At 41.8% G+C, this 24,658-nt stretch overlaps 2 pseudogenes; one reads left to right on the top strand and one right to left on the bottom strand.

Annotated features, from left to right (window-relative positions):
• Positions 1-9,867: 9,867 nt before the first annotated feature.
• On the bottom strand, positions 9,868-10,563 carry LOC102252496 (annotated as a pseudogene).
• A 4,714-nt stretch (positions 10,564-15,277) lies between these two features.
• LOC102244836 lies at positions 15,278-15,620 on the top strand (annotated as a pseudogene).
• The last annotated feature ends 9,038 nt before the right edge of the window (positions 15,621-24,658 follow it).

Raw genomic sequence — 24,658 nt, 5'->3', positions numbered from 1 at the left:
CACGCTTTTCCCATCTCTTTGTACACACATTGTATCACATTTCATTTCTGTGTAGCATTGTTGCTGTAACCACTACAGTAAAATGTAAAAATATCAAGTGATGTTTTGCATGCATGCTCTTTATGATCTGCATTTCTATATACATTAGAAGTGAATATGTACATGTTAATGTAAAGGGCTATATACTCCAAACTATGGATCAAATAAATACACACACATACACAAACTCCGCATAAAATCAAATGTGTTTATAAAGAGGAATTTTTATTCTGCCCTATAAAGTATAAGGGATTAGATGATCATTAGTGTGCCACTCTACTTCTCTGAGATCTAACGCGAGTTCACCTGTTCTGCAGTCTGTATCACTGTCTAGAAATATCCAGAGAAAGATCTGAGGGAGGAAGCAACAGGTTCATTAGCTCTCCCCTAATATCCAAGGGAAGGGAAACCATTTCCTATATCACCCCCCATCCCTCCTCCTGGGTATATGAAGAGGCAATATGCATAGTGGTTAAGGAGCTTAATTCTAGAGCCAAACTTCCTGGGTTTGAACCCCAGCTCTGTATGTACTAGCTGTGTGCCTTTGGGCAAGTTACTAAACCTCTCTGTGCCTCCGTCTACTCATATAATAAAATAGGAATAATAACAGTATACCTACTTCAGAGGATTAAATTAACTAATATTTCTAAAGTGCTTAGAACAATTTCTGATACATAGTACAAGCTCTATTATTTCCAAACTAGAGGACCGATACACAAAATTCATGCAAGAGTAGGCCTAACTTCCCCTGGCTGCCAGCACTGGCTTCCCTCTGGCACCAGGACCCAGGCTTCCCTTGCAGCCCCAGCTTAGTCCAGAAGGATGTCCGGAAGGATGTCTGGTCTAATTAGCATATTACGCTTTTATTATTATAGAGATAAAATTATAGAGCTAGGAACTTCTGCCTATAGAATACGCAGAGTTGGCTACACTGCAAGGCCATTATCTCACTGATAACAGCAAATTTTTTTTTAAAGGAAATCCAGAAGTTCAGCCCGGCCAGAAGTTTGGTGGTTGAGCATCAATCCATAAACCAAGAAGTCATCAATTCCATTCCAGGTCAGGGCACGTGTCCAGGTTTTGGGCTGGATCCCCAGTAGGGGGCGTGTAGGGGGCGTGTAGGAGGCAGCTGATCAATGTTTTTCTCTCATCAATGCTTCTACCTCTCTATCCCACTCCCCTTCTCTTGCCTCTCTCTAAAAATCAATAAAAACATATTTTTAAAAAGGGAAAGAAAAGCCAGAGCTAAAATTACAGAGAAAATTTAGTCACAGTGTAGAATTTCTTGTAGACAGTTTTTTTTCTGTTTCTTTTTTGAGAAAACATAGGTAGGATGCTAAATTAAATGGCTTACATTAGAACTTTAACTAGTGTTGTTATTTATTAAATGTCATTATTCATTAAAATGCTAATAATTCACTAGGTTTTTTAAAAAGTAAACACAGGACCTTGAAAAAATTAAATTTAAATAAGAAAGTTGCATAGTAATGGATCGGAAAGCCTGGGGAAGCATCTTCTAGAAACTAGTTATTTATTTATTTTTTAAAAGTGCTATAAACAGTGTTAATAATAACAGTAATAATACCCGCATTTATTAAGCATTGCCCACATGCCGGGCCCTATGCTCGGCGGGTTACACGACCCTCTCGCTGCAGGCGTAGATGCGTGCAAAGCTTTCACAGCAATAGTCCTCTCCTCTCGGGTTACTTCTCTCACATCTCCTTTCCCCAACTGTTCACCTCCTGGAGCCAGTGCCCTGGGCAGGACAGTTGGACACTTCTTGGGAGGAGATGCCTGATTCCAATATCCCTGCCCGAGACGGTCAAGCAAAAGTGGAGAAGGTGCCAGGAGACAGAGGGGACAAGCAGGTGGGTGAAATCTTGTGTAGCCCGTAAGCTAGAGGCCAAAGTCCTGCCATGGGCCTGTATGTCCAGTTCGTCAAGGTCAGAGTGTGGCACTTAAATCCAAAGCCCACAGCTTTCTAGGAGTTCTCCACTCTGTCTATGCCCCCCAACTGGAGATCCTGGATCCCCCTGGTTACTCCATCAATGATACCTTTTTTCTGTCAAAGGCCATATGGATATATATTTTTTTTAGAAAATTTTTAACTATATCTTTATTGATTTCAAAGAGGAAGGGAGAGGGAGAGAGAGATATAAACATCAATGATGAGAGAGAATCATTGATCAACTGCCTCCTGCACGATCAGGGATCGAGCCTGCAACCTGGGCATATGCCCTGACCGGGAATCGAACCGTGTCCTCCTGATTCAAAGGTCGATGCTCAACCACTGAGTAACCATGGCTGGTCCCATTTGGATATTTATAACATCATTTGCGTGCCATACAAAATTATCAATTTAAAAGTCAGCCTGCTATATTTGGTCAAATGTTAATTAACTCACCCCTAATGCTGTGGCAGGGCCACACCAAATGATTTTGCGGGTCTTATATGGCCCTTGTGCCGGCATTCCCCAACCCTGACATAGAGCATGGTTCTCACTCAGGGGCTATTCTGTCCCCCAGGGGACCCCTGGCAATATCTGGAGGCATTCTTGGTTGCCATGACTGGGGAAGGGAACATCTAGTGGGGAGTGGTCAGAGATGCTGCTGAACATCCCACAAAGCACAGGACAGATCCCCACAACAAAGCACTGACCGTCCCTAAATGTCAATTCAATTTCCAATTTCAGTCAAAGATGAAAAACCCTGCCCTCGAGTGGCTTACAAACAGCACAGCCTTTGAGTCCGGGCAGGCTGGCTCATAGCTTCTCTACAGGCAGTCAAATAGCCTTGCACAAGTAAAACCCCTGAGCTTCCCTTTACTCATCTACAAATTAAGAGTCTAATAAAGTCATGTGAAAACCCCCTAACAGCACTGCAAACTCAGCAATCTGCCGCTATCAACATCTTGGGCGTGTCCTCGGAGAGCAATGCAATCCATTTTCTGTCCCTACCAACTCCAGGTACTATTTGAAACCTTATCTCAGGGTAATGAGTTCCAAACGGTGAATCTAACTGATCCTTGCAGGGGACTGAACTCATGCCTTTGGTCTCATCAGCTCCACTAAAGAATCTACTGAGCTGCACAAAGGAAGGTGGAAAGCATAGCTTTTCCATTGAATAACCTCCAGCAGCTGACTCAGCACTATCACAGCTCTTCAACCACAGGCCCAGCCCTCTAGAACCATGAGTCTGGACTTCCATATAGAACCAGTGACTTCCAGATACCCCACTGGGCCAATCACTAATGATTACGAACCAGAACACAAAGAGATGGTGGGGGATTCATTAAATGTTGTTAACATTAATATCGTGAAATCAGCCCTGACTGGTTTGGCTCAGTGGATAGAGCGTCGGCCTGCGGACTGAAGGGTCCCAGGTTCAATTCCGGTCAAGGGCATGTACCTCGGTTGTGGACACATCCCCAGTAGGGGGTGTGCAGGAGGCAGCTGATTGATGTTTCTCTCTCATCAGTGTTTCCAGCTCTCTATCCCTCTCCCTTCCTCTTTATAAAAAATCAATAAAATATATATATTTTTAAAAATATCGTGAAATCAGTGACATCATAGGACTGCACCAAAGCCTAACAATTACTTACCAGACTTTCCTGTGTGATAATAAATAATGGCAATGTTCACCCCACCACCTTATTCGCTCGGGCAATGTCTACTGTGCTTCTTAGCTCACACATGACCTCCTCCAGGAAACCCTACGGCTGGGCCCTCACCCCAGGTCTAGCCACCCCTCTGTGTTCCAGTAATGCATCAGGGCTTACTACCATCACCACTGCTCTCCTGCTTTACCATAATTATCTCTTTCTTTTTCTACCACAAGTCTGTGGACTCCTAATGACAGAAAATATATTTTTGTCTGGGTCTATGTTTGCAAAAGGTGGTATGGGGCTAGTACATGCCACTGTTGAACAGCTACCAATTGTGGTTTCCATGAGGATTGAAACATGGCTGTATCAGATAGCTCTTGCCACACAAATGCTGGAAACTTAACTCAGCAGCTAAAACAAAAACATACTCTGTGTTTGCACATCTGTAGGCTGTCTGCTGGACAGCTGAGTGTGGTACGGCTCAGCTGGGCTTAGCTTGGGCCTCCAGGGGGTCCAGGTCTCTTCCATATGACTCTCAACCTCCTTGGACCAGTGGACTAGCCACTTACATTCTTCTTGTGGCAATGACCAAACACAAAAGGGACATCTGTACTTTGTTGGCTTAAGGAAGTCACATGATTGATGCCAACCACACCAGGTGGGGAAGTAGGCTGCACCTCTACTGGGAGGAAGTGAAAAGTCCCGGGTATAGAAAGTGGAATGAAGAATTGGGGGCAACAATCCACTCTAGCATTAGAACTCTTACATGGAAAAGAGGGGCCCGTTTCCACAGACTTGTAGAGTCATGTGTATTTATGGGACGTTTACCCCAAACTTCCACCAGCAGGAGTTAATACCTGTATTATTCCATTGCAGTAGCCAGCCCTCTGCTGGTCCTAGGTATTAATTAGCCCAAGGTCACACAACTGGAGAGGAGTAATGATATACACAAACCAAGGTCTGTCTACCTCAAAAGCTCCCTACACTTCACTGCTCCCAGCAAAACCAAGTCCGCATAGAAAATAGTGTCTGAGGCCCTGCTCCAATCAGGCTCTCCTGTCCCCGCTTCGTTTTTGAAGTATTTTGGAAGCAATTCGGCACAGTCCAAAGGGAAAAACAGCAAAGGGCCAGCCCCAGGAACTGAGCCACATGGCCAAGGTCAACCCCTATCCACACACCAAAGGAACAGAACCTCTCGGACATTCTGTGAGCCAAGTACAAGGCATTCTTATGCAGAATCAGCTTCAGAAAAAGAGGTCATTTTGGTGACAAGAGCAAAGAGCCTGTCCTACACTCATATGACAAATGCTTCCAAAACATTCTCGATGAAGCTTCAAGTTGTGCAGTGCCGGGTTCTGCTCTAAAACACAGACAACACAAATAAAAATCACCCCAATCTCATTTGAGGTCACCCTGGCTTTTTCCCAGGGAAATCTAAAACGGTGTGTGTGAAGATCAAAGTGAGAGGCCCGAATCTTCTTGTTCCTTTAGTAACAGTGTAGCATCCACATTCAACAGTCAGCTCGGAGTACATAGGTTGGGCCCATCCCCTACCACAGAAAAACTTTTGATTTTAGAAGGACAACGCACTTATCTACCATGACTTCAGAAATAAATATTTTGTGGCTGGTAAAAATTCGGCAAAGTTTTTCTGCAAAGGGCCAGATAAGAAATATTTTTAGTTCTGCCACTGTAGCGTGAAAGCCGCCACAGACTATACATACATGAATGAGTAGAGTTACGTTCCAATAAAACTTTATTCACAAAAACTGGGAGTGAGAGGACGTTTTGGCTCATGCGTTGTACTTTGTTGACCCCTAACCTAAAAAGATGAGACTAACTCTGGTCAGTGTGGCTTAGTTGATTGGAGAATTCTATGTACCACAGGATGGCAGGTTCAATTCCTGGTGAGAGCACGTACCTAGGTTGTGGGTTCAATCCCCAGTCTGGACACGTACTAATAGGTGTTTCTCTTTCTCTCTCTCTTCCTTCCTTCCTTTAAATTCAATTTAAAATTCTTTTAATTAAATAAAAAGATGATAATATATTTGGCTAAAATTCTAGAAAATTGGTTAAGATCTTCAAGAAGACAATGAAAATGTATAATATTTCTTCAGCAAAGTCTGATTTAAACAAAGCCTCCTAAACACCTGGGGTATTCATTTAGTCCTTTTTATAGGTTGATAGGATGGAAAACTCAATTCCCATTTTACAAATGGAGGTGCTGAGGCTCCCTGAGCCTGCGACCCACCCAAGATCACACAGCTGGATGTGGTAAAGCCAGGATTCCAGCCAAGACCTGTGTTAATTCTGGTTCAGTGATTTTTTCCAGCATAAGTGTTGCCATTATGCATTCTGAGCCTAAAATGGTTATAAAGAATAATCAGAAAATGCCACTTTTATTCTAAGAAAATCACCAGTGATGAACTCAAATTTATGAGTAAGATCTTCATTAAAGCCCTTTTTACAATACTGTAAAATTAGAAACAATCTGAGTGTCCAATATTAAAGGGAAGTTTGAACAAATTATGATTTAGCCATTGGAAATAATGTTAATGAGAATATGCAATAATATTGGAAAATGTTCACAATAATGATGTTAAAAAATAACCAGAAAGCAACACAGTGGCTAAATCTTCACTCTATTGTTTAGCATGTATATTACAAAAGCTCTGGAAAGAAAACTCTACTTGTTTATGATCAGTTGGCCCTCCCTGGTTTAGGGTTAGCAGGTAATTTTATTTTTTGAATGTTTCTGGTTTTGCCATGCTTTATTCAATATATATTCTTGACTTTTACAATTGGATGAATATGTTTTTTAAAAGCAATTTTTCCCTAATTATTTTCTAGCTCTCGCCTATGGTTCTGTTTTATGTCTTTTCTTATGGGTAATTTGTACATAAATGAAAATTTTAAAAGCAACCTTTCCAACCTCTGAATTCAAGGGAGGCTCCCACGCACAATCCTTAACTATAAGCTGCAGCATAAACCTGGGTTCATATCTCTAATCTATAAAAGGCTGAAGCTGTGGTCCTTCGAATGTTCAGGACTACCCTCAAGAGCAAGGCAGACGTACCTGAATCCGGTCCTGTTTACAAGACTGTTGAGTAAAAATAACCCTTGTTTCAACATTCATCCTTGCTAGGGTTACTAGTTAAAAAACAAATAAACACCTTACCACTAATATTATGAATACTATCCCAGTACCATTTGCAATGTGTCTGATTTGATCTGTGTGGTTTTTCATATTGCCCGAGAGGTTAGCAATGAATGTGTCAGGAGTTTCCTCCCAGGACCTCATAGCAAGGTAAGAAAAGCAGGTACGAGACCAGGCTTGAGTCCCCAGCAAAGCCACTTAGGAGATGCGTGACCCAGGGCGAGCCATTTACACACTCTTCGGCTTAGCAACCTCATCCTTAAACCAGGAATGGTAACCACACACTTAACACCTGCCAGAGTCATGAGGATCTAATGGAAAATGAACATCATGAACACATTAAATATCACAGGGGTTCCCCTCCCTGCCATAACTGCCGGGCATAACACTGGGGTTGTCTCCTTCACCTACCACTTTCTGATCTGGATTTTAAAAAATAATTTCCTTGGAAATTGGTTACCTACTTCTATATTGGAGGCAGACATTGTGTGAGTGCATGTTGCTGTGTGTGTGTGTGTGTGTGTGTGTGTGTGTGTGTGTGTGTGTGTGTGTGTGTGTGTGTGTGTAACCCTTGCTTTATTCAGTTGTACAGAAATGGGAGTCAAGGATATGTGAAAACAATTCTTCTAGCCAATGTCAGTTCTATTGCCCCCTTAATCATGCTTTTTGGAGTTTGTTTGTTGTTGTTGTTTTAGATCTTAGAGTTTTTTGGAAGAATGGATTTTCAACTTTCTTTTTTTAATTGAATTTATGGGGGTGACACTGGTTAATAAAACTATACAGAGCTTTTTGTTTTAGTATAAACATTTTGCATAGATATTGTAAGTAAATGTACTGATATAAGCACACATCCAGAAAAGTGTACAAAACATGGATAGATTGCTTAATAAATTTTCACAAACACTTGGGTAATTGCCATCCAGATCAAGAAATAAAATACTACCAACCTCCCAGAAGCACCCTTCGTGGCTCTTCCCCATCAGCATCCCCTCACCTGCTCAAGGTACCTACTCTGTTGACTTCTAGCACCATAGGTAAGTTGCTGCCAGCTTTGGAAATACTTATTAATGGGATCATACACTACTTTATCATCTGTGTCTGGCTTCTCCTGCTCAAAGTTAACTGAGATTTCCTCACTTTGCTGCAGGTGGTAATTCATTATCTTCACTGGACGCTATTCCTTTGCCTCAACATAGCATAATTTATCCATCCTACTGGGCATTAGGGCTGTTTCTAGTATCCCTTGGTTTTCATGAATAATGATGTTGAGAACATTCATGCACATGCCTATGAGTAAATATATTTACCCATTTCAGTCAGGTATATATCTAAAAGTGAAATGGTACCTCACAGGTTATGCATATATTTAGCTTTACTGGACCTGCCAATCTTATACTCCCAGGAGCACTGTATGAGAGTTCCAGTTGCTTGACATCGTCACCAACATTCGACAGCATGTCTATCATTTAATGAATCTGGTGCAGTGAAATTTCCTTGTAGTCTTATTTGCATTTCTGGATAACTAACGAGATTCAGCACCTTTGCATATGCTTAGTGTCCACATCCTCTTTGGTAAAATGCCTCCTCACGTCTCTTAACCACATTGCTTTATTTTTTAGAAGCAACTCGTGATTTACCTATGCCGAGCAGGAAGGAGTGGCAGGAAAAATAAAAAATGGTAGACATCTAGGAAAAAAATCACTTAAATTTATCTTCCAATTTCAGTTTTTATTCTGTTACTTAAATATGAATTTCCTTGAACTTTCTGAATTCATAACAACAATGCCATCCATAGAGAAGCTAGAAAATGATGAGAGCTGTCACGTACCATGTGCCAAGCATTTTGTCATCTCACATAACTCTTACATTCTCAGGACAGCGCTCCAACTCCCTTTTACAGATGAGGAAACTGAGGTTCAGAGAGGTTGAGTAACTTGCCCAACACTACACAGCTATTAAGTGACTGAACCATAATCCAAACCCAGTCCAGGGGCTCTGAAGCCTGTGCTCTTGATCACCAAGCTATTTCTCAGCATTACAGGATTCCAGTGTGTACTGAACTTTGGCATGGCTCAGAATCCCCTGGAGGGCTTATTAAAACAGACTACTGAGTCCCCCCCTCAGAGTCCCCAGTGATGCCAATGGGGTCACACTTTGAGAACCACTACTCACCAAGATGGCAGTCATGTCTTTCATTTCTCAGTATACAAAGGCCCTGCGTCAGTGCCTGGCAGACACCAAACATATACCTGCTTATTGAATGATTCCTATTCCCGCCTGGCCCCCTCAGGCTGCTGCAGGCTAACTCGAGGGAATGCCGTGCCCCTCCGGACTTGATGAGGGCCAAGAGAAGGGTAAAGCAATGCTCTGTTTAGAAATGCTGTCCAACAAAAGTGAAGGAAGCAAGTGCCTTCACAGATTCCCCGCCTTCTTTTAATCCATCAGGGAAGAGTCAAGCTGCTTCCTGGGTTGCACATTGCTCCCAGGCAATGAAGCCCTTCTGTGTCCAGCGCCCCCAGCCCCTAGGATGCTGCTGGTAGCTGGAGACAGTCCTGATGGATGGAATTCAGGCCAACATGCCCATGCGCAGCTGAGTGCATGCCCTCCACGAGGTCTTTCAGGACGCTGGCTGTAGCACACACTGTCAGTCGTCCCCTCAAACAAGTCTTCCCTTCCTCACAGAGTAACAGCACCCCAGTTTTTGCCAAGCACTATGTTTCCCAGATAAAAGACTATTTTTCAGCCTCCCTTGCATTGTGACATACCCACATGATAAAGTTCTGAGCGATAAGATACAAGCAGAGGTAGACCTTCCACCGAGTCTTTTTTTTTTAAATCCTCATAAGTTTTATTGAAAAGGGGAATGAAAATATATGAAAAACAATGGAAAGTTTAGTTTGGTCTTAATGAACTTGGAATCTTAGTAGTTCAATATAGAGAGGGCTTTTTCAGTATCGCTAGCAGCAAAGCCTATAAATACCCACGTTATCACTGACTAGAAATGGACTTCACATGACTACACATAATTAAGCAAAATGATTTATTTTTGCTTAATTAGATCAGTTGAATCATTTGGCATTAATAGTTTGGACATGAATTTTAGAAGTAAAAGTTAAAGGAGGCATTCCAACATCATGTTTAGGAAGATAAATTTCTTCAGGTAGTATTTTGCAAACTTCCTTTTGTTGCTCTCACCACTTGAGTATATTCCCTGCCAGTTCTTCTGTCGCAGTCACCAAAATGCCCATCTTGGCTAAAGCCTTGCTCATTTTCTTCAGATTTGCATCTAAATGAGGAATATTTCAAATTGTCTCAAGATGGGTTTCTAATCTCTCAGTGAAAGCCACTGCCAAGTCCAACAAATGTCCCAGGTATCTGTGATAAACAGCTTCAACAGGCAGGTTTTCCTGGCACAGGGGTTTCAGCAGCCTTTGCCTGAGGGACCTCTTCTCATTCAGCACTGCTTCCAAATGATCATTCATGCTTTGCAGAGTATGACACTTCTGAGCCAAAAATGAAGGATGAACAATATCTGCTGTATCTTTTTCTAGTCTTAGAAGTTCAATTTCCAGGTTTTTCTGATTGATGTCAGCTTGAATATTTGTGATCTGCTGTAGCCTGGGGAAGTTCACAAAACAATGAGCTGATTTCTTAGGTCCATTTAGCATCTCCTGAGCGACTATCTCCAAAGTTACAAAAATGGCCCAGCAATACCCAGCAGCGTTTGGCCCAGACACCAGGTCCCAAGGGTTCGCCACCACCATGGCTGAAACCCACCTCCCAGAGAGGAGGTGGGCTTAAAAGGGAAGAAATACACTCTTCTCTATCTCCATCCAGCTACTCCACATGCAATGGCTGGAACTTAAGCAGGCACCTTGGGCCATGAGGTTGGGGGCCACAAATCATGTGAATGATGAAGAAGTACATGGGAAGGAGCCTAGGAGCCTTTCACAACTTTTTAGTACCACTGGATAAGCTGGATTGCCTCCTCTGTGACAGTTTTACAAAAGGTAGAAATTAACTTTCATGTTGTTTATGCCACAGTTATTTGGAGGCTTCTTTGTTATGCAGCTGAACTTAGTCCTAACTAGTACATAGATGTAAATGGGCACTATGAGCCACCTGGACGACCACTTGACCCGGTTTGGCCTCCCTCTCTCATAGTATATCCCAAGCAAGTCACTTTAGTTTTCTGTACCTCAGTTTTGCAATCTGTAAAGTAGAAAAAAAAAGTGCAGTGTGATTGCTTCAAAAGACTTTTGTGAGGCACAAATATTACCTAGTCCAAAGATACCATATGAAATATAAAGCCCTACCAAATATAAAGGACTTTTGTTTCCTAAAAATTAGAGAATTTTTAAGGAGGAAATGCAATAGAAGAAAGCCAGGTATGAAAAGTCTCTTCTAATTAAGTAACTGAATCAGACCGACAGTTTCCCTGCTCATCTCTGCCAAGTCGCCCCTCCCAATCCCATCCAGGTCATTCTTTATTTTCCAAATGAGAATTTAATTTTGCTCCAACACCACTACATCTAAATTAAATATTTATAGGGCTGAATATCAATTGACTTTTAGAAATAAAGATTTGAACTCTATGAGCTGGAGATCCATGATGGTGGCAGATTAAGTGGAAGCTACACTCACCTCCTTCCAGGATCAAACTGGAATTACAACTAAAATATAGAGCAAACAGCCTGAATAACCAACTGAAGACCAGCTGAAGAGAAGTCTTATAACCAAGAATTTATAGAAGAAGCCACATCGAGACTGGTAAGAAGGGTGGAGATGCAAAAAGGGCTGCCCTGCTCCCACGGGTGGTGGCTGAGATTCAGGAGGGATATCTCAGCTGCAGGGGGTCCCCTGAGAAACATGGGGTTTCGACCCCAAGACAGGCTCCCCAGCCTAGAGTACCAGAGTCGGAAGAGGCACCAACATCTGGCTGTGAAAATCTGTGGGGATTCTGTCTTCCAGGCAGAGACAGGAGTGTGCTAGGGCGTGTGCTAGAGACACAGGTGCCCTCTTAAAGGACCAACACACAAAATCTCCTTCACGGCCACTCACCCTGGGCTGCAGGGGAGGGAGGGCAGAGTGAACTAGTCATGTGAGGAGACACTGGGGTGTGTGGCTCTGGGGAGAGATTGAAGGAACAGTGCCAGGAACCCTGTGCTGATCATGCTCCCATATTGCAGACACCATCTTTCTTGGGTAGAGCACCCCTCCACATAGTATGAGCCTGGGGGAATGCAATAGCTCCCCCACTCTGGGCTCCCTGTCACCCCACCCTGTGGAGCTCATTCCCTGCTGGAGAGTCAGCTGCCTGGGCTGGGGTGTAGAGGTCTGGTCAGACTCAGGGGGTGTCACTGACTGAGCGGTGTGACTTGGGGTGGGCCATTCCCCTTACCTTTCGTGAACCTGACTGGCACCTACCCCTCACAGGAGATCTGCAAGCCCCACTCTCGGGGCTCCCTGCAGCTCCACCCTCCCGATTCCTGGTTTTAATTTGCATTTCTCTGATGATTAGTGATGCTGAGCATCTTTTCATCCGTCCATTGAATATCACCTGCCAGAATGGCTACCATCAATAAATCAACAAACAACAAGTGTTGGCAAAGTTGTAGAAAAATGGGAATCCTCATACACTGTTGGTGGGAATGCAGACTGGTGTAGCCACTGTGGAAATCAGTATGGAGTTACCTCAAAAAATTAAGAATGGGACTGCCTTATGACCCAGTGATTCCACTTCTGAGAATATATCCAAAGGAATCTGAAACACTAATTCAAACGAGTGTATGCACCCCGATGTTCATTGCAGCATTATTTACAATAGCCAAGATTTGGAAGCAGCCCATCAGTAGATGAGTGGATAAAAAACCTGTGATACATCTACGCAACAGAATACTACTCAGTCATAAAAAAAGAAGGATCTCTTACTTTTTGCAAGGAAGCAGCCCATCAGTAGATGAGTGGATAAAAAACCTGCGACACATCTACGCAACAGAATACTACTCAGTCATAAAAAAGAAGGAACTCTTACTTTTTGCAAGAGCATGAATGGACCTGGAGGGTATTATGCTAAGTGAAATAAGCCAGTCAAAGAAAGACAAGTACCATATGATTTCACTTAGATGTGGACTCTAATGAATAAAATAACTAAGAAACAAAATAGAAACAGACTCATAGATACAGAGAAGAGACTGACAGTTGTCAGACGGGAGCAGGGGTAGAGGGGGCTGGGTGAAAAAGGTGAAGAGTAAAGCAAAAGAGACTCATAGACACAGACAACAAACAGCATGGTGATTACCAGAGGGAAAGGGAGGATAAATGGTGATGGAAGGAGACTTGACATGGGGTGGTGAACACACAATGCAGCATACAGATGATGTGTTATAGAATTGTACACCTGACACCTATATAATTTTATTAACCAATGAAATTTATGAGCTAACACAGAGTAATTCAATAATTGTAAATTTCACAACCGGGCTTTGTAATCAATTACTGTTTAATAATGATATAAATGCACCTTCTCCTCAGGAGACCCTGGACAACTATAAATTAGATTCTGCACACACAACGATCTGGCAACATCTCCATACAGGCTTTGGCTCTCCCGAGGAGTAACCAAGGCCAGGGATTAATCCCAGGCTGGCTTCCCCCGGCCACACATTTGGACCCCAGTGCACTCATCAGTCAGGCTGTGCCGAGACTAGACTTAATGAGCGCTCACACAAAACATCATTGAGAAGATAAATCACCTGGAAGGAAAACCTCACAGACCAACTCAAAGAAACGCTGACAGTGTGTGGGTAACAGAGACAATAATTCATGCATTCAGCTATCCAACAGATAGTTATCAAGTGCCTACTACGTGTCAGGCACCATCCTACATCAGTGTAAGAAACAAAGATACCTGCCCTCCTAGAGGATGAGAATAAGGTGCAATGAACAATAAATAGTAATCAACATAAGTAAGCAAATTAAACTGGGCTCAACATCAATCGACTTTCAGAAATAAAGATTTAAAATTCATCAGCTAATACAGAGTATTAGGTCATAAATGCTATGAAGAGAAACAAACTTACAAAGTATTACCCTAATTATATATATAAGCGAATTATAAATAAAGGTTCAAAGAAGAGAAGTAACTTGCTCAAAATCAGAAACTAACTTAGATTTGGGATTTTAATTCAGCTCTACCTGATGCCAAATTCTGCCCTCTTTCTGCCTCCCACACTGAATGGATGGACGAATGGCCAAACTTGCTCCTGCTACTCTGACCTCATTTATCGCTGACTACAGCACAGAAATTCTTGTTCATAAGTTTCCCCTTCCACTGTGCGTGTAACAGACTCTCTAACTCGGAAAATCAGGCTGAGATTAAAGAATGCTCGGTAACTAGAATGGACTATCAGTACCATGTAGCTATCCACCAGGCTTACCTCTGCACTGGGCTTGAGCAAAATTTCCCTTTTAATTTCTATGTGATAAATATTGGCATTATTTTCACTCTGAAATAGCCTTAAAGCAACGTGTTAATCACTGTTCATTTGAAACCCATTCTTTGTTGTCATAGGACCGGCCGACTATATGAGAATGCATTATAAATGCGGCTTCTATTGGGCCTGAGCTTGGTAAAGGGGTGCTGGGACCTTCGAGGAGACCTCTGTCACAAACCCACAGATCCTGGTAATTGATTAGAGAGCTTTTAAGTGAGCTCAGTGATTGCATTTTTGAATTCTTTTATATTAATTATTAAGAGCAAATTATGTTGTTGAAAGGAAGGCCATAGAAAGATGGTAATTTGATGAAATAGATTAGGGAGGCATGCTGGATAAGGTAATTGATTTTTAAAATGAAAGGCATTTGGGAGAAGGTTTGTCAAAATGGATTTAAACCACTGAAAACTGTGTACTTAGACACTATTTATGTGTTCCTTGAAGATGAAAAGAAAGTAGCTGGTGATTTGGTAGAATCTGGGCAAAAATGAAGAAAAGGGTATTTTGTTTTATATAAAACAGGCCTGCCCACTGGTATAGTCATGCCTGACAACACCATCCCTGCATTGCTCTATCCAATCTTCCGTGAAGAGTTCACAGGAGAAAGATTTCACCTGAATGCTCTCATTTTCGTAGGCTGTTCCTTTTCAACAGAAACGCCAATGCCTCCCTACAACATGGAAAGATGTTACAGAAGTCAGAGCTCAGATTTTAGAATCACTGTTATTTAAACAGTAAACTTTTGTTCTAAGAAGGACACCAACCCCTCAATTGTCCTCCCCAATTTCCCACTCTCAGTAGGAGGCAAGCATCTTGTAATAGTAACAGCAGCAACCAGAAGAGTAGGAACACTATGCACATCCACGGTGCTTACTAGTGGTAAATAAACATCCACTGACCCCCTTTGGTGGATCCTTATGGGGGGGGAGGGGGGGGACATTCAGCTGGCTGCTTGAGGCCACAGACTTTCCGTCCTAGAACCATGGCCCAATTTGTCTGTGACCTCGAGGAGAAGATCCAGGCAGTGAAAAAACACTGCTGTGACTTACACGAAGCCTGGAGTGGCCATGTTTTGGCACTATGCCAAGGCTGAGCTATTCCCCAGCTGAGATCCCTGCAGCTAAGAGAAAATAGTCAGGATGCTCAAACTGGCCGCTTCAAACAGCTCACAGTTAAGGAAGCTCTGTTGAAAGGTTTAGTGGCCACTGAGTTGTGGATGTGCTTTTATGTCAGCGAGATCATAGGCAAGGGTGGGCTCACTGGCTGTAATGTTTGAAGACCAATCTTTAACATCTGTTTCTTTTTGGTTTATTATTTGAATGTTCTTGGACCACAGTGTTTAAGTGTTTTATTGAGATCTTGTTTGGAGGTTCTAGCAGGAGAGCGCAGCTACTCGTATACCCTGGGGGGAAGGCCATCCTCTTCAACCTAGCACACAGCTTTGGGAGGGACCCATGGATCGCTGAGGGAGGAGGGGGACATCCACTTAGCCAGCCAGATTGGCCAAATCAACCCTGGCAATCAATGGGGTGACAGATGTCACAGCCAGATTAGCCTTACATCCAAATGATGTTTTATTGAGTTGTACACTTGAAACCTGTATGGTTTTGCAAATCAATGTCACCCCAATAAATTCAATTTTTAAAAAAACGAGCTCTGGCCCTGTGACTCTGTTGGTTGGAGCATCATCCCATACACCAAAAGGTTGCAGGTTCTATTCCTGGTCAGGTCACATACCTAGGTTGTAGGTTCCATCCCTGATCAGGGCATGTATGGGAGATAGCTGATATCTCTCTCTCTCTTTCTCTCTCTCTCTCTCTCTCTCTCTCTTCCTAAAAATAAAAAAATTAAAAACACATACACATCCTCAGGTGAGGCTTTAAAAAAAAGATATGTCAAAATCAATGTTTTCTATATCAAACACTGCATGGAAGGTCACAATTTCTCTTGATATTAGGTTGGGTTGCCTTTTGCTTTAATAATGAATGTCAATGCATGTCTTTGCTCGGTCTGAAAATGGAAAGCATGTACAGTATGTGAATATACCAAGCTGGTACATATATTTATGAGGATAGCATTTTAATTTGAAGGTTGGAAAAATGATATTTTATTTCAGGAAAGTCGGGGGGAGGGAAGTACTTGAGAAAACTAGAACTTGCTCAAGTAGGAGAAATAGTGATACCATGTACCAAAGTTAAATCATGTCAGTAGTTAAAGAATAAAATTTGGATTGTTTCTCTTTGCTAAAATCACAGAAAACGCCTATGTATGTAAATGTTGGGATACTTGGTGGTATTCTATGTACCTATCTTTGTGACATTTTTAATCTAATTTTGGTAAGTGGTTATCATTCATCTATCTGGCTTTATAATTTTTAGAGCCTATCTTTACAAAAATAAAATACCCTATGAATATTTAAACAGGGTTATAACATGTCATCCATGGATCTAAGAAGTATATGTTCAGAAATAAATGGAAGTGATTGGGTATCAGTCTAAAAAAACCCAACTCCATGGAGTGCAGCTTCTGAGCCGGGAGCCACTCATCACTGAAAGGAGGGGCCTGAGGGGTGCCCTGAGGGCCACCCAACCAGCACCATCTGCACCAGATTCTGCACGAACGAGAAATTGACCTCATGTGATGATTTTCATTCCTTCTCCTCACTGCAACAGGAAATGAATGAAATATGGCCAGGGTGAAAGGTTGGTGGGCCAGCAGTACCTATGGCTGTGAGCTATTTCTCCCTCCTTTGGATTCCTCCTTAAAGCTTGGTATGAAAAAAATTGCAGTCACACAAAAGAAAGGCTAATCACAAAACACAGCCAGGACACATCTACACCCTAATGCACCTCCTGGCATTAGTAAAAGCCAAAAAAATAAAAAAGCCCGGAGGGCACGTCACTCCTAGCTGGCCCCTTGGCCAGCCCATAGCCATGTTACTGCAGCCACAGCATCATCAAGCAGCCACAAGTAGGGCTGATGCAGAAGAAAGCCAGGCCATCACACTAAGGCGCTTCCTTAGCGTTACGTGGCAAACGTAGGTCCAGAAAGAGGTTAAAGCAGGAGTGGGGAACCTTTTTTCTGCCAAGGGCCATTTGGATATTCATAAGATCATTCCAGGGCCATTCAAAATTATCAACTTAAAAATTAGCTTGCTATATTTGGTCAAACATTTACTAATTAACTCACCCCTAATGCCTTGGCAAGACCAGGCCAAGTGATTCCTAGGGGCCTAATACAGCCCGCAGGCCAGACATTCCTCACCCCTGGGTTAAAGCATCCAAGGTGGGAGTGCCATGGACATGTCCTCCAGCGGGGCATTCCAAAGAGAATGTCCCTGTGGGTGGGTACAGGGTCTGAGCTTGAAGGGCCTGGGGCTCTGTTCCTGATGGCAGGTGAGCGGACTCTTTACATGCCAGACTCGGGGTAACCTCCACTTCGCGCTTGGCTTTGATGAATCTCACTATGATTGATTGATTTTCCCAACTTTCTTCCCACAGGTGCAAATCTGAATATTTCAAGATGTTGCTAGATCTTTCATGCTGACAACTGCCGTGGAACACTCTGAGCTGAGGCAGGGTTGCACTCTTTCCATAGTAGTGGCTGGCATAAACACTGTTCCTCCGAGCACTGAGCCTGGGAAGGCAATTAGTTAGATGGATGAAGAGGATAAATGCCTGCTCTACAAATGATGAAAACCAGAGCAAGTCTGTCTCCGGTCATCAGATCAGAGGCAATAAAGAGAGCCGGAGGCCCTCCACTGGACCAAAGAGGAGGTATGCAACTGTCACTTTCATAGCAGCCATAAAGAAGGACAAATAGATTAAAAAGGGGTCAGAGAACTTCTAATAAGCGAAGAGGGAGAAATGACCAATTGTTGACTGATCTGCATTCAGTCTTGTAGTAATAGGACCAATGGCTTTATCTATCCCATTTCAGATGGCAATATGCAGAGCTTTGAAAGCCTCAAGCTCCTACAAGAAACCAGGTAGTTGACAGTTTTGTGGTCAGCAGCCCACTCTTTCTAGTCTGTCCCAGCACAAACACTACTGGACCCCAAAAGAGTCAGGTGGAGAGGTCTGAAGGCAGAACAGCACCTGCACTGAATATGGCACGGAAGGAGAAGGGTCCAGCAGAAAGAAGAGACTAACAGCAGGGAGCTGGAGAAGGGCTGTCGGTCTCACCAGGCTCCCATGCCTACCACTGCCCCTGGAAGACCACAGGAGTGCCAAGCCCTGGCTCCACTAGCCTTGAGCTTTCTTGACGGAAAAACAAAAATCAGATTGTAGGCTACCATCCGTAAGCCCACTCTGTCTGCAATTCAGACCTGGCTGGGCTGAGTTTCAAAATTAGAAGGTGGCCTGTATCTTTATCCCACAATTCCAGGCTGTAAGCCTAGGACAGGTACCCCAGTGCATTCTTAAATTATGCATGTCATAATATATGAGGATAAGCTCCCCTTCATCACAGCTTTAAGTACACGTTTTAAAAGTGTATCTACATATAAATATGTATGTTTATATACATAGTACTATAGGTTTGTGTGTGTATATAGTCCTGTTTTCTGACCATCAACCCTACAAAGCTATAAGCTCCACTGTGATTCTTCATGGTGGTCCCTGCAAAGGAGCAAGGGGTCTGCAGCCCCCCACCCTCCATGTATTGGCCACAAGTCCTGCATTTTTTTCTAATTTGCACAACCAGCGAGTTACTGAGCCATGCCCCACGTTCCCTTTCTGACTCCATAATCTTTCTACTCTAATGGGAAAAAGGGGGCTGATTCTTTGCCAACTTCCCCCCTTCTCCTTACCAACAGGGAGCTACCTTTAGCTGCTTAGCTTCTCCTCTACCTCCACTTCCCCTTCCTCACTCCAAAGAGTTCTTTTTTTAGAGATTGTGTGATACAGGATCAAGAGAACACAGAACAAGAGATAGAAATAGAGAGGCAGGAGACAAAAGGAAAGAATTTAGGCCAAAAAACTAAGCTGATCTGTGTTACAAAGACTTTACAAGTGGGGCAAGGGCAGGAGAAGAGAAAGTTGGGAAATATGTATTTGGGTTCCCATTAATAAATAGTCTTTAATAGATGTGAGCAAATAATTAAATGTCCTTTTAATGATCTCTATAATCTTAGAAAATGATGCCACTCAGAGACTGAGCCACATGGGTTTACAGGTTGCCAAGGGTTTTATCTCATTGATCCAGAGAGAGTGTGAATGCCAGAAAACTAGATAGATATTGGTGGAAAGTAGAAAACACTGGAATATATTGTCTTCTCCCCTACCCCAACCCCTGGATTAAAGAATGCCACATAGGAGCAGAAAATTTTGTAAGCCTGGTACCAATGCAAAAGGAATTTTTTAAAGCCAAACCTACGGACCTATCCAACAGCCATGAGACGGAAGAGAATGCTCAGCTGCCACACATGAATAATGCAGTTGCCCCTTCCTGCTTCTCCATAAACATGGCTTCTGAACAGATCGCATCCTGCTCATGGGAGAGTAAAGAGAACAAGAAAAAACACAGAGCTTAATTTTCACATACTGCAAAGCAAGAACAGCAAACAGCATCAAGAGACTTTGGAGGTACATACCTCTGAAAACAATCTACTACAGGATCCAGAAGAAAATCTCAGAAATCTGTTCATCATGCTTTTTACCTTATCGATGCCAAAATGGCAATAACACCTCTATCCCCACTTCCATTGCCATATGCTTGTTCCCAGGCAGCCCTGCTTTTCACCAATATGTTGTAGATGTCAGTACAATGGCTTTTATATTCCTTTCACTTTCTGGAACTTTCACATTGTTCTGCAATGATTATGCATTGTTTCTATAATAATTTTAAAAACTAACTTGACAGGAAATAAAACCATCTCCCTTAACCAAATATAAATTTTCTTTAAAAAATGATTCACTGCCCTGACCGGTTTAGCTCAGTGGATGGAGCATCAGCCTGCGGACTCAAGGGTCCCAGGTTCGATTCTGGTCAGGGGCATGTACCTTGGTTGCGGGCACATCCCCAGTGGGGAGTGTGCAGGAGGCAGCTGATCGATGTTTCTCTCTCATCGATGTTTCTGGCTCTCTATCCCTCTCCTTTCCTCTCTGTAAAAAAAAAATCAATAAAATTTATTTTAAAAAAATGATTCACTTCCTATTTAAAATAAAAAGATCCCCTATCTTTGTCAAAGAATTAGTCCTCAAAGAAACACTTGGGCCTAGATGGATTCAGAAATGATTTATTTAGTCAAGCTTTTATTTGTTAAAGCTAGCATAATACTAATAACAGACTTTGGCAAAGACCAGAAAAAAAGGACTTGAAATCAATCTAATGAACATAAACAAAAATCCTAATTAAGCACTTAGCAAATAGAAACCAGAAAAGCATTTGTAAAAATAACACATCATGTCCTAATAGAGCTCATCCCAAGAACAGAGCCTATTAAAAATAATCACCATGTTAATATATTTAAAAGCAAATATTTTAACTCAGTAGACACCAAGAAACATTTAATCAAATCCCTCACTTATGCTTGAGTTAATGAAAAATAAAAGAACCTTGATAAATTAAAATAGAACTCTTACTTATTAACTCAATAAAAATATTCACACACCATCACCACCCTACAAAATATTCAGCAGAGTACTTAAGAATTAACCCCTGGAAGTGTTTCCATTCGAGAAAGAAAAAAAACAAAGATGCCCATTATCACCATTGTTACTTAACATGGTATTGTAAGTGCTATTCAATGCAAAAAGTAGTATATATTGGAAAAGAGACAGCAAAATCATCTTTATTTGTAGCTGATTGTATACTTGGGAAATCCAAAAGAATCCATTGAAAAGCGAATAGAAAAAAATAAGAGATATCAGTAAGAGAACTAAATTTTAAAACATTTAAAAAATCAATATCTTTTTATACCAAGAATAACTATATTTTTAAAATGGGAAAAGATACTTCTCCAAAGAATACAAATAAGCAAAATCAATATTTAGGAATGAATTTTACAAAAACATACAAAACCCTAGAGAGTTGTACTAGAGGTCAAAGAGGAACTGCCGAATCCACTGAATGTGTTGTTCCCAGACACTTTGTAATACTCAATTTTGTGATATTATAGAGGAAATTCCAATAAAACTCCCAATTCATGAACCTTGACAACATAATTCCAAAATTCATCCGGAAGAATGAACTCAGCAAGAATAGTCAGGAAAAAAGAAATCGGAAAATGTAATTACTTCAAGGATTTGGGGTGACCTGGACTGCCAGATGGTAAAACCTATTATAATACTTTTGTACAGAAGACACAATAGAAATGTAACAGAACATCCAGACATAGATGCAAGTGTATATGGAAATTCACTATAAGATTTAAAAAAGACATTTCAATCAGTCAGGGGGATAGGGAGGATTCAACAAATGATGTTAGAACAACTAGCTAGTCATTTAGAAAACTTGGATCAAAATATATATATTAGCTCTGGTCAGTTAAGCTCAGTGGATACAGCGTCAGCCTCTGGACCAAAGGGTCCCAGGTTCAATTCCCGACTTGGATCAAAATATATATATTAGCTCTGGTCAGTTAGTTCAGTGGATAGAGTGTCAGCCTCTGGACCAAAGGGTCCCAGGTTCGATTCCCAACTGGGGCATGTACTTCGGTTGCAGGCTCCATCCCCGGCCCTGGTTGGGACATGTGCAGGAGGCAACCAATCAAAGGATCTCTCAGATCGATGTTTCTTTCTCTGTGTCTCTCACCTTCCCTTCCACTCTCTCTAAAAATCAATGGGAAAATATCCTTGGGTGAGGATTAACAACAACAAGAACAAATATATATAGATTAGGTATGGGCATGGGTAAGGGTATAGATATACATATACATGTACATGTACATATATAATACATATACATATACATATACATATACATATACATATACAGCTGGAGGAAAAGATATTTTATTTTCCTGGGTTGGATAATACAGTTCATAACATCAAACCAAGTCCAGAAGCTGTGAAAAAAACAAATGACTATTTTGATTACATAAAACAAACTGTGCTGAGAGAGATGGCATAAATACAGCTTAAATACAACTGTTTGCCCTGGGGAGGGGACACTGACTGGAAAGGGGCCAAAGGGGCCTGGAAATGTCCTATATCTTAGCCTGGATGATGGCTGCATGGGTGTGTACATACATAAGATCCATTGAGCTGTACAGTTAAGATTTGTGCATGATATCAGATATAACTCATGCCTCAGTAAAAAAAGAAAGAAATAATAAAGGAAATAAATCAAGCATTTATCCTGTCTTTCCCGTAAAAATTGTATTTCAGGGTAAGCAAAGACGTAATGAGGAAGAATTCTTCTTCATACAAAAGTTACAGTTAATAAATGCAAAAGGAACAAAAGAATTAGAAATTCACCATTTTGCAATACCTAATGAAAGAGTTGATCTAGAAAGTGCCTGTCAATGGCTGTTAAAGCCACTCCAGCAGTGGTTCTCAAACTCTAGCGTGCGTCAGAATCACTTGGTGTGATGGTTAATTTTACTTGATTGGCCACAGGGTACTCAAATATTTGATCAAACATCATTCTGGGTGTTTCTGTGAGGGAGTTTTTGGATACAGCTAACATTATAAATCAGTAGATGAGTAAAGCAGATTGCCTCCATAATGTAGGTAGGCCTAATCCAATCAGTTGAGGGCCTGCGCTGAGCAAAAGGCTGACCTTCTGCCCAAGCAAGATGAGTTCTGTATTGTCTGCTCTTTCTGTTTCTATAGCATGTCTTTTGGCTTCATCTGCAACATCAGCTCTTAGACTAGAATTGTATCATCAGCTCTCACCGGGTCTCAGGCCTGCCAACCTACTCTGCAGATTTGAACTTGCCAGCCTCCCTAATCTCGTGAGTCAGTTTCTTATCCTAAGCCAATCTGCCCATATCCAGATAGATAGATTAGATTAGATAGATAGGTAGGTAGGTAGGTAGATAGATAGATAGATAGAGAGATAGAGATAGATACAAATATATGTATCTGTTTCATTTCTCTGGAGAACTCAAATATACCTGGAGAACTCAGGGAAACACATTGCTCGGTCCCACCCCAGGAGTTTCTGATGTAGTCGATGTGGGGTGGGACATAGAATTAGCAATTCTCACAAGTTCCTGGATGATGCTGATGCTGCTAACTGTGGGACCACATTTTGGAAACCAGGTATTATATGTGGAATCTAATGAGCAAAATGAACTAACAAGCAAAATAGAGACAGACTCATAACCACTGTCAGGGTTGGGTAAGGGGTGGGGGGAGAGGATTGAGGAAAAACAGGGGGGAAAGAGAAAAAACTCATGGACACAGACAACAGTATGCTGATGGTGGGGGTTAGGGGCGGTAAAGGGAGGTGGAGGAGGGTATGGGAGGATAAATGGTGATGGGTGGAGACTTGACTTGGGGTGGTGAACACACAATACAGTGTACAGTGTACAGATGATGTGCTGTAGGTTAATTTTGTTAACCAGTGTCACTCAATAAATACAATAAAAAGGAAAAAAACTTAAAAATAAATTTAAAAATCTAAAAATAACTAACTAAATAAACAATAAAATAAAATTTAAGAAAAAGAAAACCAATGTGTTAGACAAAAGGTTGATTGGGATGTTCATAATGAATAAATCAAACTGACAACACCTAAACTCACTGATCAATCTTAAGTTCAGTTGATAGGAAATGGGGCAATAGAGGAACAGGATACAGAACACCATAAATGTGCAGTCAGCCAAATCCAGGGCATGGGAAAATCTACAGAAAAAAAAAAAAGACCTGGAGTCTTCAACAAATAAATGCCATGAAGGAGAGTGAAAGGGGGAACTGTCAATGACCGAAAGAATTTAAATGACCTTTGAGGGGACTGATTCCAACTAGCTACCTATTGTTCCAAGGAAGAAGTTAAAAAAAATTTGGTGGTTTTAGAAAACTGTCATCAGTGTTACTGGATGGGGTAATGGAATTATGCATATCCTTTTTAAGCTCCAATCTGTTAGACCAGGGTTTCTTAGCCTTGGCACTGTTGATGTTCTGGGCCAAGTAATTCTTTGTTTTGGGGCTATCCTGTGCATTGTGGGATGTATAGCAGCATTCCTGGCCTCTCTCTGCAAGATGCCAGTAGCAACCACACCGGCCCCAGCTGTGAAATCCAAAACTGTCTCAGACACTGCCACGACCCCTGGAGGACAAATTACTCCTAGTAGAGGACCACCGTGCTAGCTATTATCTTCTGAAGAATTTGCAAGCGGAGTGATATGGCTGGGGTTCTGTTCTAAAATGCTCCGGGAAACACTGTGGGGAGTGGGTGGGAGGCGGAGTTACTA

This window comes from Myotis brandtii, unplaced genomic scaffold (assembly GCF_000412655.1).
Source record: "Myotis brandtii unplaced genomic scaffold, ASM41265v1 scaffold333, whole genome shotgun sequence".
NCBI classification, from domain to species: domain Eukaryota; kingdom Metazoa; phylum Chordata; class Mammalia; order Chiroptera; family Vespertilionidae; genus Myotis; species Myotis brandtii.
The sequence above is the reverse complement of the archived record's forward strand: the minus strand, read 5'-3'. Positions and strand labels throughout refer to the sequence as shown.